Consider the following 13,322-nt stretch of genomic DNA (forward strand, 5'->3'; position numbering starts at 1 on the left):
AGAAGAAAGGAACTGAGATGGGCTATGGGACCCCAAGATCTACCCCTGGTGATTCACCAATTTGTTGTTGTTACTATTCTATTTCTCATTACACATAATTTATAAACCACTCTACATTATGTTTGTGTAGGGACTAAATGATACTTTACGGATTCTTCTACTGACCCATTGAGTTTGCCTTCTCTAGAGCTCTTCATTCCTAGATTTGGACTTGCCATCAACTATTCTTTTCCTCCCACCAGAGGAAGAATTTCCTCATGTGTTTCCTGAGCCAAAAAGATATGGGTGGTGGATTTCTTCTGAAAAAGCTTGTACCTTGCCTTTGTTTTAGAAAAACATGTTTACTAAGTAAAAACTTCCACATTATTTTTCCTTTGAATACTTTAAGATATTGTCTTTTATATTCTTTTTTTTTTTTTTTTTTTTTTTCTGATGTAGGATCTCACACTACCCCTGACTATGCTGGAATTCACAATGTAGTCACAGGGTGGCCTTGAATTCATGGTGACCCTCCTACCTCTGCCTCCTAAAAGCTAGGATTAAAGTGTGCACCACCCCTCTGGGCTATCTTTTGTATTTTCTCAGGAAAAATTTTAATGTCATTTTAAATCTCTATATCTCTGCATGTAACATGTCTTTTCTTCTGTGACCATCTTCTTTAATATATATTTAAAAAATTTTTATTTTCTTAGTTATTTTACTTATTTGAGAGAGAAAGATGCAGAGAGAGTGAGAGCAAGAACGAAAGAGAGAGAGAGAGAGAGAGAGAAACCACCTTGTGTATCTGGCTTACGTGAGTCATGGAGAATTGAACTTGGGTCCTTTGGCTTCGCAGGCAAATACCATAACTGCTAAGCCATCTCTCCAGTCCATCATTTTAAAAATATTTTAAAACTTTTTTTGTTTATTTTTATTTATTTATTTGAGAGCAACAGACAGAGAAAGAAAGTGGGAGAGAGAGAGAGAGAGAGAGAGAGAGAGAGAGAGAGAGAGAGAGAGAGAATGGGCGCACCTGGGCCTCCAGCCACTACAAATAAACTCCAGATGCATGCACCCCCTTGTGCATCTGGCTAACATGGGTCCTGGGGAATCGAGCCTCTAACCTGGGTCCTTAGGCTTCACAGGCAAGAGCTTAACCACTAAGCCATCTCTCTAGCCCTTTAAAAATATTTTAATAATTTTGACTCTTTAAATTCTTAAATACTTTTATTAAAAATATGGAATGCTTCATGAATTTGCATGTCATGCTTGTGCAGTGATCATGCTAATCTTTTGTATCATTCCAATTTTAGTATATGTGCTGCTGAAGCAAGTGCTCATTTTTAAAAATTTTTATTTATTTATAATTTGAAAGATAGAGAAAGAATGGGTGCACCAGGGCCTCTAGCCACTGCAAACAAACTCCAGATGCATGCACCACCTGATGCATCTGGCTTATGTAGGTCCTTTGGCTTTGCAGGCAAGCACCTTAACTGCTAAGCCATCTCTCTAGCCCCAAATTTGACTCTTCTTAAAAAATATTTTATTTATTGATTTGAGAGCATTAGAGACAGACAGACACAATGAAAGAGACAGAGAGAGAATGGGTGTGCCACAACCTCCCACCACTGCAAAGGAATATCAGAAACATGAGCCACTTTGTGCATCTGCCTTAACTTGGGTACTAGGGAAATTGAACCCAGGCCATCAGGCTTTGAAAGCAAGTACCTTTAACCACTGGGACATTTCCCCAAACCCAATTTAACTTTTTAAAAAAATATATTTTAACTTATTTATCTGGAAGTGAAGAGGGGCATCACATGGTGGGGTGAGCTTTCCTGAGACTGTGATTTTCCTGTAATAACCTATGACTTCTGGGAGCTGAATTATCCACTCACTACCCATAGGGTCCTTCTACCCAAATTCTCTTTTGAAAAATTATATTTATTTTTAATTAGCTAACAGAGTAGTAGGTTTCCATATGCCTTGTTTATTCATTATATGTTGATACTGACTTTATCCTCAGAGAGCAACTTTATTGCCTTTTTGCTTTTCTTGATTTTTATTTCAAGTTCTCAAGGAACCCACAGTGAAACCCCCAATGCTGACAGAACTCAACCCCTCCCAATATAGCTTTCTGTGGACAGTTGGACTATACCCCAGAGAGCCAGTTGAGAGGAAAGGGGCCGCAGTTCAAGAACCCAACAATGTTGAGGCTCCTAAGTCGGAATCATACCCTCCTGCCATATCGTCTCCAGCCTAGAAGAGAAAGTTAGGGATGACCCCTGGCCCCAGACCCTCCCACAGCCTTTAGTTTGACTCCTGTGGGCGATTTTTATTTATTACGTAGAAAGTTTGTATGGACACCATCATGTGTTGGAACCACCATTTCCCTGCTCCCTGCTCCACTCCACTGAGGACCCTCTTTACTGGGATTGTGGGTATTCACCATGGAGCTGTGGGTTATGAGATGTGAGAGCAGCAGTCTGTCATTGTGGGGAGTGCCATGTCTCTGGGTATTCCTTCGCACCCTGTGGCTCTTAAATTCTTTCCACCCCGTCTTCCACAACCTTCTCTTAGCCTTGGTGGTGTGGTTTAAGTCTACTTTAGTGTTGAGCTCTCAGCAGCTTCTGGATTTCTGCTTTGGTGCATTTTGAATATCCTCAGTGTCTGTCTCCATCACCCTGGCGCAGGTTGTCAGGCTAGCCATGGAGGCAGTGCTCTTGCTCATCTCGCCAGTTCCTCTGTGATCTCACCAGGGCTCTGGCTGATGTGTGAGGGGTGGATCAGCTCCTGCCAGGGAGTCGGCTGTCTTTATTTTGTCTTATTGATATGTAGACTTTGGTTGTCCTCAGTTCTCTCTGCTTTCTGATTTTACCCCGGGGGGTCTAGTGTGGTTGTGAGTCTGCCATCTTGACAAGAAGTCGGGGTGATTATTTTATTTTTATTTTTTTAGCCAGAGTGTCATGTGGGCAAGGCCACATGGAGAAAGCCGGTTGGAATGGGCGGTAGAGATCTCACTCATTCTGTGTCACTCTTAGTGAGCATCCATTAGGATCCCCTGGAAATGAACTGAAAGGATTTCTTGCAGGTCTCAGGGAGACAGTGAAAGCCTTGGGCCTGGTGGGAAGCACATTGGCTCTGCCCAGCAAATCAGCTATCAGCCATCTCAGGGGTGATGGCCTCACACACTGCACTCAGAACCACAGGCGTGGCTGGCTCGGGAGTCCCCCTGGCTTCTCACAACAGCACTGCCTTAGCAAGAAGGAAGACTGGGGTGGTCCAGCGGGCCTCAGGAATCACCCTACAGACGTCGAGCTCACAGTCTGCCATCTTTTCTCACCCTGATGTCTAATGGCCTTATCACATACTTCCCTGCCTCTGATCCTGCCCCCTCCATCCACTCATCGCCCCAAGTGCCAGGGTAAGAGGCAATCTTACCCTCTCTTGTGCTATTGAGAGGTTCCCTAGTGTCTTGATGACAAACCAGCAAAGTCTTTGGGGTCTAGTTTCTTTCTAACTCTGCAGCTTCTTTTCACTTCACACAAAACATGGCTCTATCCTTTCACTGGGTCTGCATCTCCCAAGTATATGAGCACAGTGTTCCATTTTTTTCCGGGACCCTTTCACTGCACACACACACACACACACACACACACACACACACACACACAGGCACACACATACACGCACCTCTGCTCATTAGGCCACAGTTCATTCCTGAGCCTGAGTTAAGGGTACCTCCTCTGGACGGTGTCCCTCTGAAATGACTTTCCTTCCATCTCCTGGCTCTCTGTGCCAGGTCTCTCCACCACAGTGAGATCTCCAGATGGCAAAGCCTGGGCTTAACCTTGCTTGTCAACGAGTGTCTAACACCACGCATTGTGTTTACGCATAAATACCCGAGGCTTGTTTTGCTGTATTTTCTGACAGCTGTTGACAAGTTCTGTGCAGAAGTATTTACTGTTTTTCATGGCCCAGCTCTGGGCTTGGATGGACAGCTGGATGAGGGGCTTCCAGAATGATCAGCAACACTGAAGGTTTAAGTGCTGGATGTCCCACATTGCTGTTATGCCCAGATCGTGGAGTCCCCAAAGACCACGGAGAGTCTGACCCATATGCAACAGCAAAGAGCTTTATTTCAGGCTTAAGCTGAGACTCTTGACTTCACCAATGCAGTGGATCCATACAAGAGCCCTGAGCATCAGGGGGGCAGCTTTGTTTTTTTTTTTAATAGGGATTTGAACAAAGAAGTAGGGGAATGGTTACATGATTGGTTGATTTAAGCAGTAACTGCCCTTGTATTTTTCTGATAGGCTTAGGATGCTGGTGGGCAAAGCTGGTGGGCAGGGGCCTAGGGGGATTCAAAGCAGATTAGGTAACCTTTATTGTGATTGGCTATGTGTATTTGAGGAACTTTAAACAAACTTTTTTATTTTATTTTTTTATTTTACTTTTTAAATTACTTATTTATTTATTTGAAAGAGATAGAAAGAGGCAGAGAGAGACAGAGAGAATGGGCACCAGGGCTTCCAGCCGCTGCAAACGAACTCCAGACGCGTGCGCCCCCTTGTGCATCTGGCTAACGTGGGACCTGGGGAACCGAGCCTCGAACCGGGGTCCTTAGGCTTCACAGGCAAGCGCTTAACCGCTAAGCCATCTCTCCAGCCCTAAACAAACGTATTTTAAGCGAACTTTATCTATGACCACAGGAACACATGGTGCAGACAGTCTATTCCCCCTTATCAGGAAACTGACCTTGCTGGGAAGCAGAAACTTATGCCTATTGATGATTCTGAAGCTCATTATGGCTTCCTGAGTCCTTGAATAGCCATTGCTACAGCCCCACGTGTGACACTGGAAGCTGGCCCCTAACCACAGTCTAACAGCAACACTGGCCTTTGGAAGGTTCCAGGCTTCCTGAGACTAGATGGAGACTCCAGTATGAGATCTCAAACATCAGATAGCTGGAAGAGGCAATGTGGCCTCTTAAGGACTTTGGGCAGACGATGGCTTCCAGAAAGCGAATGTGGGGCTCTGGGAGTGGTCTTGGTTACCCAAGGTGTGATGGTTTGACTCAGTGCTCCCCATGAACTCGTGTGTCTGAATGTGTGACCCTGGCAGCTAGCAGCAATTTGGGAGATGGAGCCTTGCTGGAGGAGGTGAGTCACTGGGGGTAGACCTTGAAGTTTATCAGCCCCCAGGCTCGCTAGCGTTCCTCAGCTCACTCTCTGGCTGCGTTTTCCATCTGCTGTTCAGCCTCTGCTCATGCCATGTTTCCCGCTGCCATCATGGAGTTTCATCTCGAGATTTTTAAACCAAAAAAAAAAAAAAAAGAAAAAGAAACTGTCCTCCCATCTGATGCTTCTGGTCCTGCGTCTGTCCCAGCTACACGTAGCTAACCATAACCCCAGGTCCCTGGAGGAGGGCTCCCACCTTCCAGCTCCCGGTGACCTTGGGGCAGGAGATGATACCCAAGCCGGCTTAGAGATCATGGCTTAGGGCCTCAGGAAAGTCCCTGGTAGAAAACAGATCAGCTAAATGTCAGAGTTTAGGGTCTCAGCCAGGCCTGGCTGCCGAATATTGAGTTCTATGCTCCTTCCCTGGAAGGCAGCTCAGGGGGAGGCCCACCCCAGCCTTCCGGGATAGCCAGCGCAAAGGTCCCCCACCTCACCCCCAGCCTGGGAGCAGAAGTGGGTGCGGAGGCGGCCAGGTCAGGGTGGGGCAGTCCGGTCTGTGTGGGGCAGCAGGCAGCTGGGCCACCCGGACACCTCTGACGGGCAATTTCCAATTTCCTATGGAATGAAAGTGTCAAAGCAGAGGCCGTCACTGTCTGCTGCCTCCCTGGGAGGAGAGAGTGGCTGTCGGTAGGCTCGAAGCTGGCCTTTCCTAAATAAATACCACCCCAGGAAGCACTGGGGAGAATGTGGTTTCAGAGCCCCGAAGCTGAAAGTGGGCAACACGGGATCTTCTCAACCTACCTGCTTGGGTGACCTGGACCAGACCTTTGTGCTTCGAGGGCCTGTTTCTTCCGCTGTGAAAGGAGGTGTGGGCGAGGGGACACTGTGAGATGCTACGTTCTGCAATAATGGGCAGGGTGTGGGAAAAGATGAGGTCCAGGAGAGTGGGGGAAAGGGGCTGGAACCTCTCTGGGTTGGAACAGCGAAAAGAACCTCTGTTCAGCCCCAGCCCCAAGGCTCCCAGATCCAGAAGCAAAACTGGGATCCACCCAACCAAAATCAGTGTGGGGAAGCCAAAAGCATGAGTAAGGAGAGGCCGCGCCATAAACATGTCATCTGTGCAAACATCCAGCCCCCTCCAGGGTCCCATTGGCTCTGCCGGGGGAGGAGATGGTTGTTGAGGCCCCCTTAACCACCACCTCAAGCTCACTAACTTGGCCCAGGGGTTCGGGGTGGAGGCCTTGGCGGCTCAGGAGGAGGAGATCTGGCTATGGGTGTGGCCCAAGAGCTGGCAGGAAGGGCTGAGGGAGGCTTAGGGCCCCACAAGGCCAGGCAGCCGAGAGGGTAGTCCTCTCTGAATGGAGGCCTTCCATCACCATGCAATCACAGGGCTTTCTGGAATGGTCTCCACGCGGGACCTGCTGGAGCTCCTGCTTGGCTGCCTTCGACTGCTCTCCAAACTTCTAGAAAACACGCAGTCTCCCGGTCCTGCCCTGTGGATCTTTATAGACATTTCGAACACAGTTCTGGTGCACCTCCTGTCAGGCTCCCGGCTCAAGGATGGCCCCATCACCCAGTCCTCTAAGCTGGTGTTCTGGAAGTGATTCTGGCATCTCTCCCTCACCATCCTTGTCCAAGGGATTCCTTTGTCTCTCAATATCTATTTCCCTTTGGGGACCTCAAGCATTTACAGTCTGACTCATCACCATCTCGTTTTCACATGACCTACCTTTACATTTTTGTTTTTCTCTTTTTATTTTTCTGTCTTTCCTTCATTTTTGTTTCTTCTTTTTGATTTTTAAAATATTTTATTTATTTATTTGAGAGAGAGAAAGAGGCAGATAGCGGGAAAGAGAATGGGCGTGCCAGGGCTTCCAGCCACTGCAAAGGAACTCCAGATGTACACACCCCCTTGTGCATCTGGCTTACAGGGGTCCTGGAGAATTGAACTGGGGTTCCTAAGCTTCACAGGCAAATGCCTTAATTGCTAAGCCATTTCCCCAGCCCTTCTTTTTGGCTTGTGAGGTAAAGTCTTTCTGTAGCCCAGACTGACCTGAAATTCACTGTGTAGTCTCAGGCTGGCCTCAAAGTCATGGCAGTGTTCCTACCTCTGCCTTTCCCCCAGTGCTGGGATTAAAGGAGTGAGCCATCACGCCTGGGAGAGAGAGGAAATGGGTGCACCAGGGCCTCTAGCCTTTGCAAACCAACTCCAAATGCATATGCCACTTTGTACATCTATCTGACTTTACATAAGTACCCGGGAATCGAATTTGAGTTGTTAGACTTTACAGGCCAGCCCTAAATTTTCTTATTTTCAATTAAAAAAATTATTTATTTGAGAGAGACAGAGAGAGAAAGAATGGGTGCACCAGGGCCTCCATCTGCTGCAGATGAACTCCAGACACATGTGCCTCCTTGTGCATCTGGCTTACATGGGGAACTGAACCTGGGTCCTTTGGCTTTGCAGGCAAGTGTTTTAACTGCTAAGGCATCCCTCCAGCCCCATTTTACTTATTTTTTAAAAAATATTTTTATTTTTATTTATTTGTTGGCAAGAGAGACAGAGAGGTAGAGAGAGGAAGACAGAGGAGGAGGAGAGAGAGAATGGGCACACCAGGGCATCCAGCCACTGCAAATGAACTCCAGATGCATGGCCACCATATGCGTCTGGCTTACATGGCTCCTGGGAAAATGAACCTGGGTCCTTTGGCTTTGCAGGCAAGCACCTTAAGTGCTAAGCCATCTCTTCAGCCCCATTTTTCTTATTTTTAACAATGAAAACAAAAGCCATGACAATAACACACATCCAAAATGCATAATACTTCCATCCTATTACTGAATTTACTGTAATCCAAGGGAGCTGGAGCCAGCCTCTTGTGTCCTGTGTTCATTACCCTACCACTTCCTGCGTCAGCTCTTCCATCACTGTGACAAAAACACCTGACTTAAGCAACTTAAAGGAGGGAGCATTTGTTTGGACTCACAGCCTTAAAGGTTTCAGTCCTTCATGGTGGGGTGGAAGTGTTGGAGTAGAACAGCTCATGTCATGATGGCCTGGAAGGAGAGTGGGGGGGGGTGCAAAAGGAGAGGGGGGGAGGGGAAGGAGAAGAAGAAGAAGAGGAGAGAGGAGAGAGAGGAGAGAGCCTATGTTCTGGGTTTTCTCCCTTTTTTCCTTTATTCCTTTGGGATGTTGCCACTCACTTTCAGGGTGGGTTTACCCCGCTTTGTGGTGGCCTGAGTGTAACATGTCACTTCCGTGTGACACCTTGTATGTTTGTGATGAAACCTCATTGTCAATCCCCAGTTGGAGGAGCCTTGCTGGGGGAGGGGTGTCCCTGGGGACAGACCTTGAGATTTATTAGCCCCACCCACTGGGTATTCAAGAACTCACTAGCACTGCTTCCTCCCGGCTGCTGATGTAGGACACCTGAGCGAGCCTCCTGTTCCTGGTAGGCTTCCCCCACCATGAAGAAACTTCCCCTCAAAACTGTAGGCTGAACCAAACCCTCTCCTTCCATAAACTGCTTCTGGTTTGGTGTGTTGTTTTAGCAATACCCATCACCCCCTTGCTTAATTCTCTCTAGAGATCTCCTCACAGATACATCCAGATGTAGGTGTTACTAATCCAGGCACTTTTCTTTCCAATCAAGTGTGCAATTAGGATTAAGAATCACACTTCCTTTGATAAAATAATGATAAAATCTTACCTGTTTGTACTCCTAAAGGCTAACCTTCAATTTTGCTAACAGGTATCAGTGGGCAGGGGAGATGGCTCAGCAGTTAAAGGCATTTGCTTATACAGCCTGCAGGCCTGGGTTTCATTAATTCCCCAGAACTTACATAAAGCCAAATGCACAAAATGGCATATGCATCTGGAGTTTGTTTGCAGTGGAAGGAGGCTCTGGCACACTCATTCATATTCTCTCTTTCTCTTCAAATAAATTAATGAAAATATTTTTTATTTGAGAGAGAGAGACAGAGAGAGAGTCAGAACAGGAACCAGGGCCACCAGCCACTGCAAACGAACTCCAGATGCATGCACCCTCATGTGCATCTGGCTTACGTGGGTCCTGGAGAGTCGAACTGGGATCCTTTGGCTTTGCAGGCAAATGTCTTAACCGCTCAGCCATCTCTTCAGCCTGAAAATATATATTTTTTAAAAAGGGTAGGGCAAGAACCCCTCCCCACATACTCATGCCATACTCCTGGACTTAACAAATCTCTAGAACTGTAAGCCAAATGAATAAACTGCTGCTTAATTTAAATTTTTATTTATTTACTTATATTTTTAAATATATGTTTTCTGTTCTTATTATTAGATATGGACATATTTTGTATGTAAACATCACATGTTGGTACCATCCTTTCCCTCCTCCCTGCCCCTTTACTGAAGAGGTCTTCCTCAACAGAAAATAGACAAAGTCAGGGGTTAAGGGGATTTATACTCCACATTCTCTTAGGACCTCCCATAGCTTGGGCTAGCTGGCTGGGTGATGAAAAATGTGGTCCAGCTGACACACTATCTTGGTCACTAGCTAGTCAGAGGCATGGAATTCCTGCTCCTCTCTAAAAGTGTATCTACTGGAAGCACCGAGTCCGGAAATAAACGCTGAAAATGATCACTAGGTCAGGATGGTCTACTTGTTCAAAAACTCCAATGGCTCTCCTCCGTCCGCATTTTACTGACAGTTAAGGCCCTCTGTAGCCCAGCTGTGCACCTCTATCCTTACCTTCTCTCCCATAGCAATCCTGCCATTAACCACCAACGAGACCTTGGATAAATTCCTAACCTCTGTGCCTTAGTTTTCTCTTCTCAAGAAAGGGGACGGATAGCAGATTAAGTCACAAAGGTCATTGACATATTGAGTTAGTACCATCAAAGCATTAGAACACTCCTTAGTGACAGATATTGGCTCATATTACTGTTCTTGCGATAAATGTGGCCTAATGCCAACACTGATTATTTCCCATAGTACGTCATACTTTACACATCAGCCCTTCTATTCAGAAGGTCTGTTCTCTCCTTGTTGGCTAGGTAGACGTGCCTGTCCAAACCTTGCTTGGGTATCACTCACTTGGGTGCCTTTCCTGCTCAACCTCTACCTACCAGGCAAATTGATGTCACACTCTATGGGTCCCTAGACACGTGATCATATTCAATCTGTCTACCAGGCATCTTTGAGCACAGGGATGATGCCCATTTACCACTGTATCCCAGGGCCTGGCAGAGCCTGCCCAGGGTCAACTCTGTAAACGCATGGTTAATGAGAAGTACTTTAAAGAGTTAAGAACTGCATTTGAATCCCACTTTGGTCAGGACATGTCTCTTCACTGGCCTCAGGTATTTTCCAACACCATAGAGAACTCTTACGTCCCATGAAGGTATGAAGGCATGTACTGTACCCTGTGGGTCCCTCCCGACAACGTGTCTGCACACTGTACCTCAAACTGTATTTCCTCAGCTGCGTGTACCCTAGTGTGCACCGTGTCCATCCCTACTGTGCACTGTGTATATTTTCTGGATGTGCTGATCATTGCAAACACATGGAATATATCTCAGATCTAGGTTTAGAAACACATAATTGTCTTGCTGGGGAGTCTTTGTTCTGTACTGAGATAGTGTTTCCCATGTGTCATTTTATTCAATTCTTGTCAAACCTCATAGTAGGGCTAATACCATTGGCCCCTTTTTTAACATTTTTATTTGTCTATTATTTATTTGAGAGAGAGAGAAAGGATGGGCATGCCAGGGCCTCTAGACATTGCAAGCGAACTCCAGGCGCATGCACCACCACGTGCATCTGGCTTACATGGGACCTGGAGAATGGAACCTGGGTCCTTAGGCTTTGCAGGCATATGCCTTAACTGCTAAGTCATCTCTTCAGGCCCCATCGGCCCCTTTTTGAGCACAGAAAAACTGCAGGTCCTGAGGTGAATACAGATCCCACAGCTGGTATGTAGCAGAAGTGGGATTCAAGGCAAGATCTGGGTATTGGCCAGCTTTGTGCTGTTATAGCTAGTACTTGACATGGGCTACTCCTGCTGTTGGGAGAGGTTTACTTTGGCTCCCGGATCTGGAAGCTCATCGTGAGATTGGGCACCCTTTGGGGAGGCAGCACATCCTGGCAGTAGCACGTTGGTAAGTGCCCATGCCAGGAAGCAGGTACCGAGGAGATGGATGGGATTTCACAACTTCCTTTGATGCCCCACATGCCTCCTTGAGGTCCTCAAGTTTCTATCATCTCCCAACAGCGCTACTTAAGAGACCAGGCTTTTACATACGGACTTTGCAGGGACCCCCATCGGAGCCTCAGCGACGTGCTTGATTCCTGGCTCTTGACTCGTGCTTGCAAGGGCCTCCCGTGATAGGTCTACCCTTAGACTACTGGGTATACATCTTTCTGCCACCCAAGGGTACATTTTGGTGACAGGATTAAAAGAAGACTGAATCCATGTTTGCAGGGAGCTGGGGATAGGGGAGGACTGGCATTCAACCTCACGGCCTCTCCAGCCCTCTGCTAACTGGAACCAAAATCTCCCATGTGCAAGGCTTGGCTTGGGTTTTCCTGAGTGTGTGTGTGTGTGTGTGTGTGTGTGTGTGTGTGTGTTTACTTTGTTGGATGGAAGGGCTTCCTAATGGGGTTCTGCACTATTTCTTTCTGGCCTGGGCTAAGGGGAGGGCAGAGGTCAGTGGAGGCCCTGCCTTTGACTCACCCTCTCTGAGCTTAGATCTCCAGTTATCCTGAGAGGTCCTCAAATGGCCTCTCTGCACACAAGGCACAAGTCTGGGGACCACATGGTTTTGCCAAGCCAGGTCATGAGCCAGGAGTAGCTCTGGAAATCCAGTTGTAAGGATGGCTGTTGCAGGCTGGCCTTTGAAAGGTGCTTTCTTTCTTTCAGTGCTGGGGGTAAGAGAGAGAGAGAAGGAGGGAGGGAGGGGGGTGGTTTGGAGGAGGCTGGGGTTTTGTGTGTTGAATCAAATTTCCTGACTGGCCATCCCGTACTGCAGTTGCAGCGCGCAGTGTGGGCCTCTGTGCTTAGCCAGCGCGTCAGGGTCTCTTCTGCAGCTGCGAGCTCCCCATTCCAAGGCCCCAACTCAGCAGGCCCTGATGGAAGGTCTTGGATGCCGATTCCACATCGAGTCACCCTGGCTGCGATAGCCTTTTTTGGCCCTGGGGGGAAGATTTGTTTGGTGAGGTCCTAAGATCTTGCAGCTGACGCTTCTGCCCTTCCAGGAGGACAAGGAAGGTCAGCAAGGCCCAAGGACCTTCCTTGCCAGTCCAGAGACCTCAGGGAGAGCACCTCCCAGCTCTTCAGGGACTGTCCCTGGAGGTGGCCTGCACTCCAGGGATTCGGGCCAGAGCAGCCTGCGTGGAATTTCTGCACACAGCCCTGACCCTCCAGCAAGTGAGGTGTGGGGCTGACAGGGGGGGAAAGGCTTGCTCATCCAGCCTTCGGAAACATCCCCACGCACTTTCCTCCAGGCAGGCCCTAGTCACTTTCCAAGTATTTCGCTTTCCATTTCTTCTCCAGATCTGGTAACAGGGTGTTCCTGCCCTCTTCCCCTCCCTGACCCCTCTGCCCGCCCCGCCCCTGCCACATTTCAACAAATTGACAGTTCTCAGAAGTCAGGCCAAAGTTGTGCTCAGCCCAAGGAAGGCGCAGATGTGAGTGGACAGTACTGCTTTGCCTGTGACAATGACCTTACCCTCGAACCTAAGGGGCAAGTGTCCAGGGAAAACAGGCATAACCCGGCTCAGTGGCGCCAGGGCTTTGGGGGTCTGGCATCTCTAGCCAGCTATGTCACCCCAAAAAAGTGTCTTGGGCAACCTAGGGAAGGTGTGTTCCCCTGTGAAGCATGGTTGTACTATTAGCTGATGCATGGCGGGAGGTTGGAAGGAGACAGTGACAGTGTTTGGCATCCAAGTATAGACGGGTCTGACCCTGCTTTGAGTTTCAGAGTCAACTGCCAGCACTCTCTTTCAGGGGACCTCTTTGTGTCTTTCTAGGCATGCTGAAGGCTTTCAGGCACTAAAGTCAGTCAAAGCAGAGTGTGAATTTGAGTTACATAGCTCCCCGGCTAGGGAACCTTGCACAATTCACTCCACCTCTCTGCGCCCCAGTGATGAATGAAATGCAATGCCTACCACAATGCGGACAAAC

General features: G+C 47.8%; 1 pseudogene; it reads right to left on the minus strand.

The window, feature by feature from the left end:
- Nucleotides 1–1,211: 1,211 nt before the first annotated feature.
- On the minus strand, nt 1,212–1,312 carry LOC123461861 (annotated as a pseudogene).
- Nucleotides 1,313–13,322: the final 12,010 nt, after the last annotated feature.

The sequence above is a fragment of the Jaculus jaculus genome, chromosome 6 (genome assembly GCF_020740685.1).
Source record: "Jaculus jaculus isolate mJacJac1 chromosome 6, mJacJac1.mat.Y.cur, whole genome shotgun sequence".
Taxonomy (NCBI): domain Eukaryota; kingdom Metazoa; phylum Chordata; class Mammalia; order Rodentia; family Dipodidae; genus Jaculus; species Jaculus jaculus.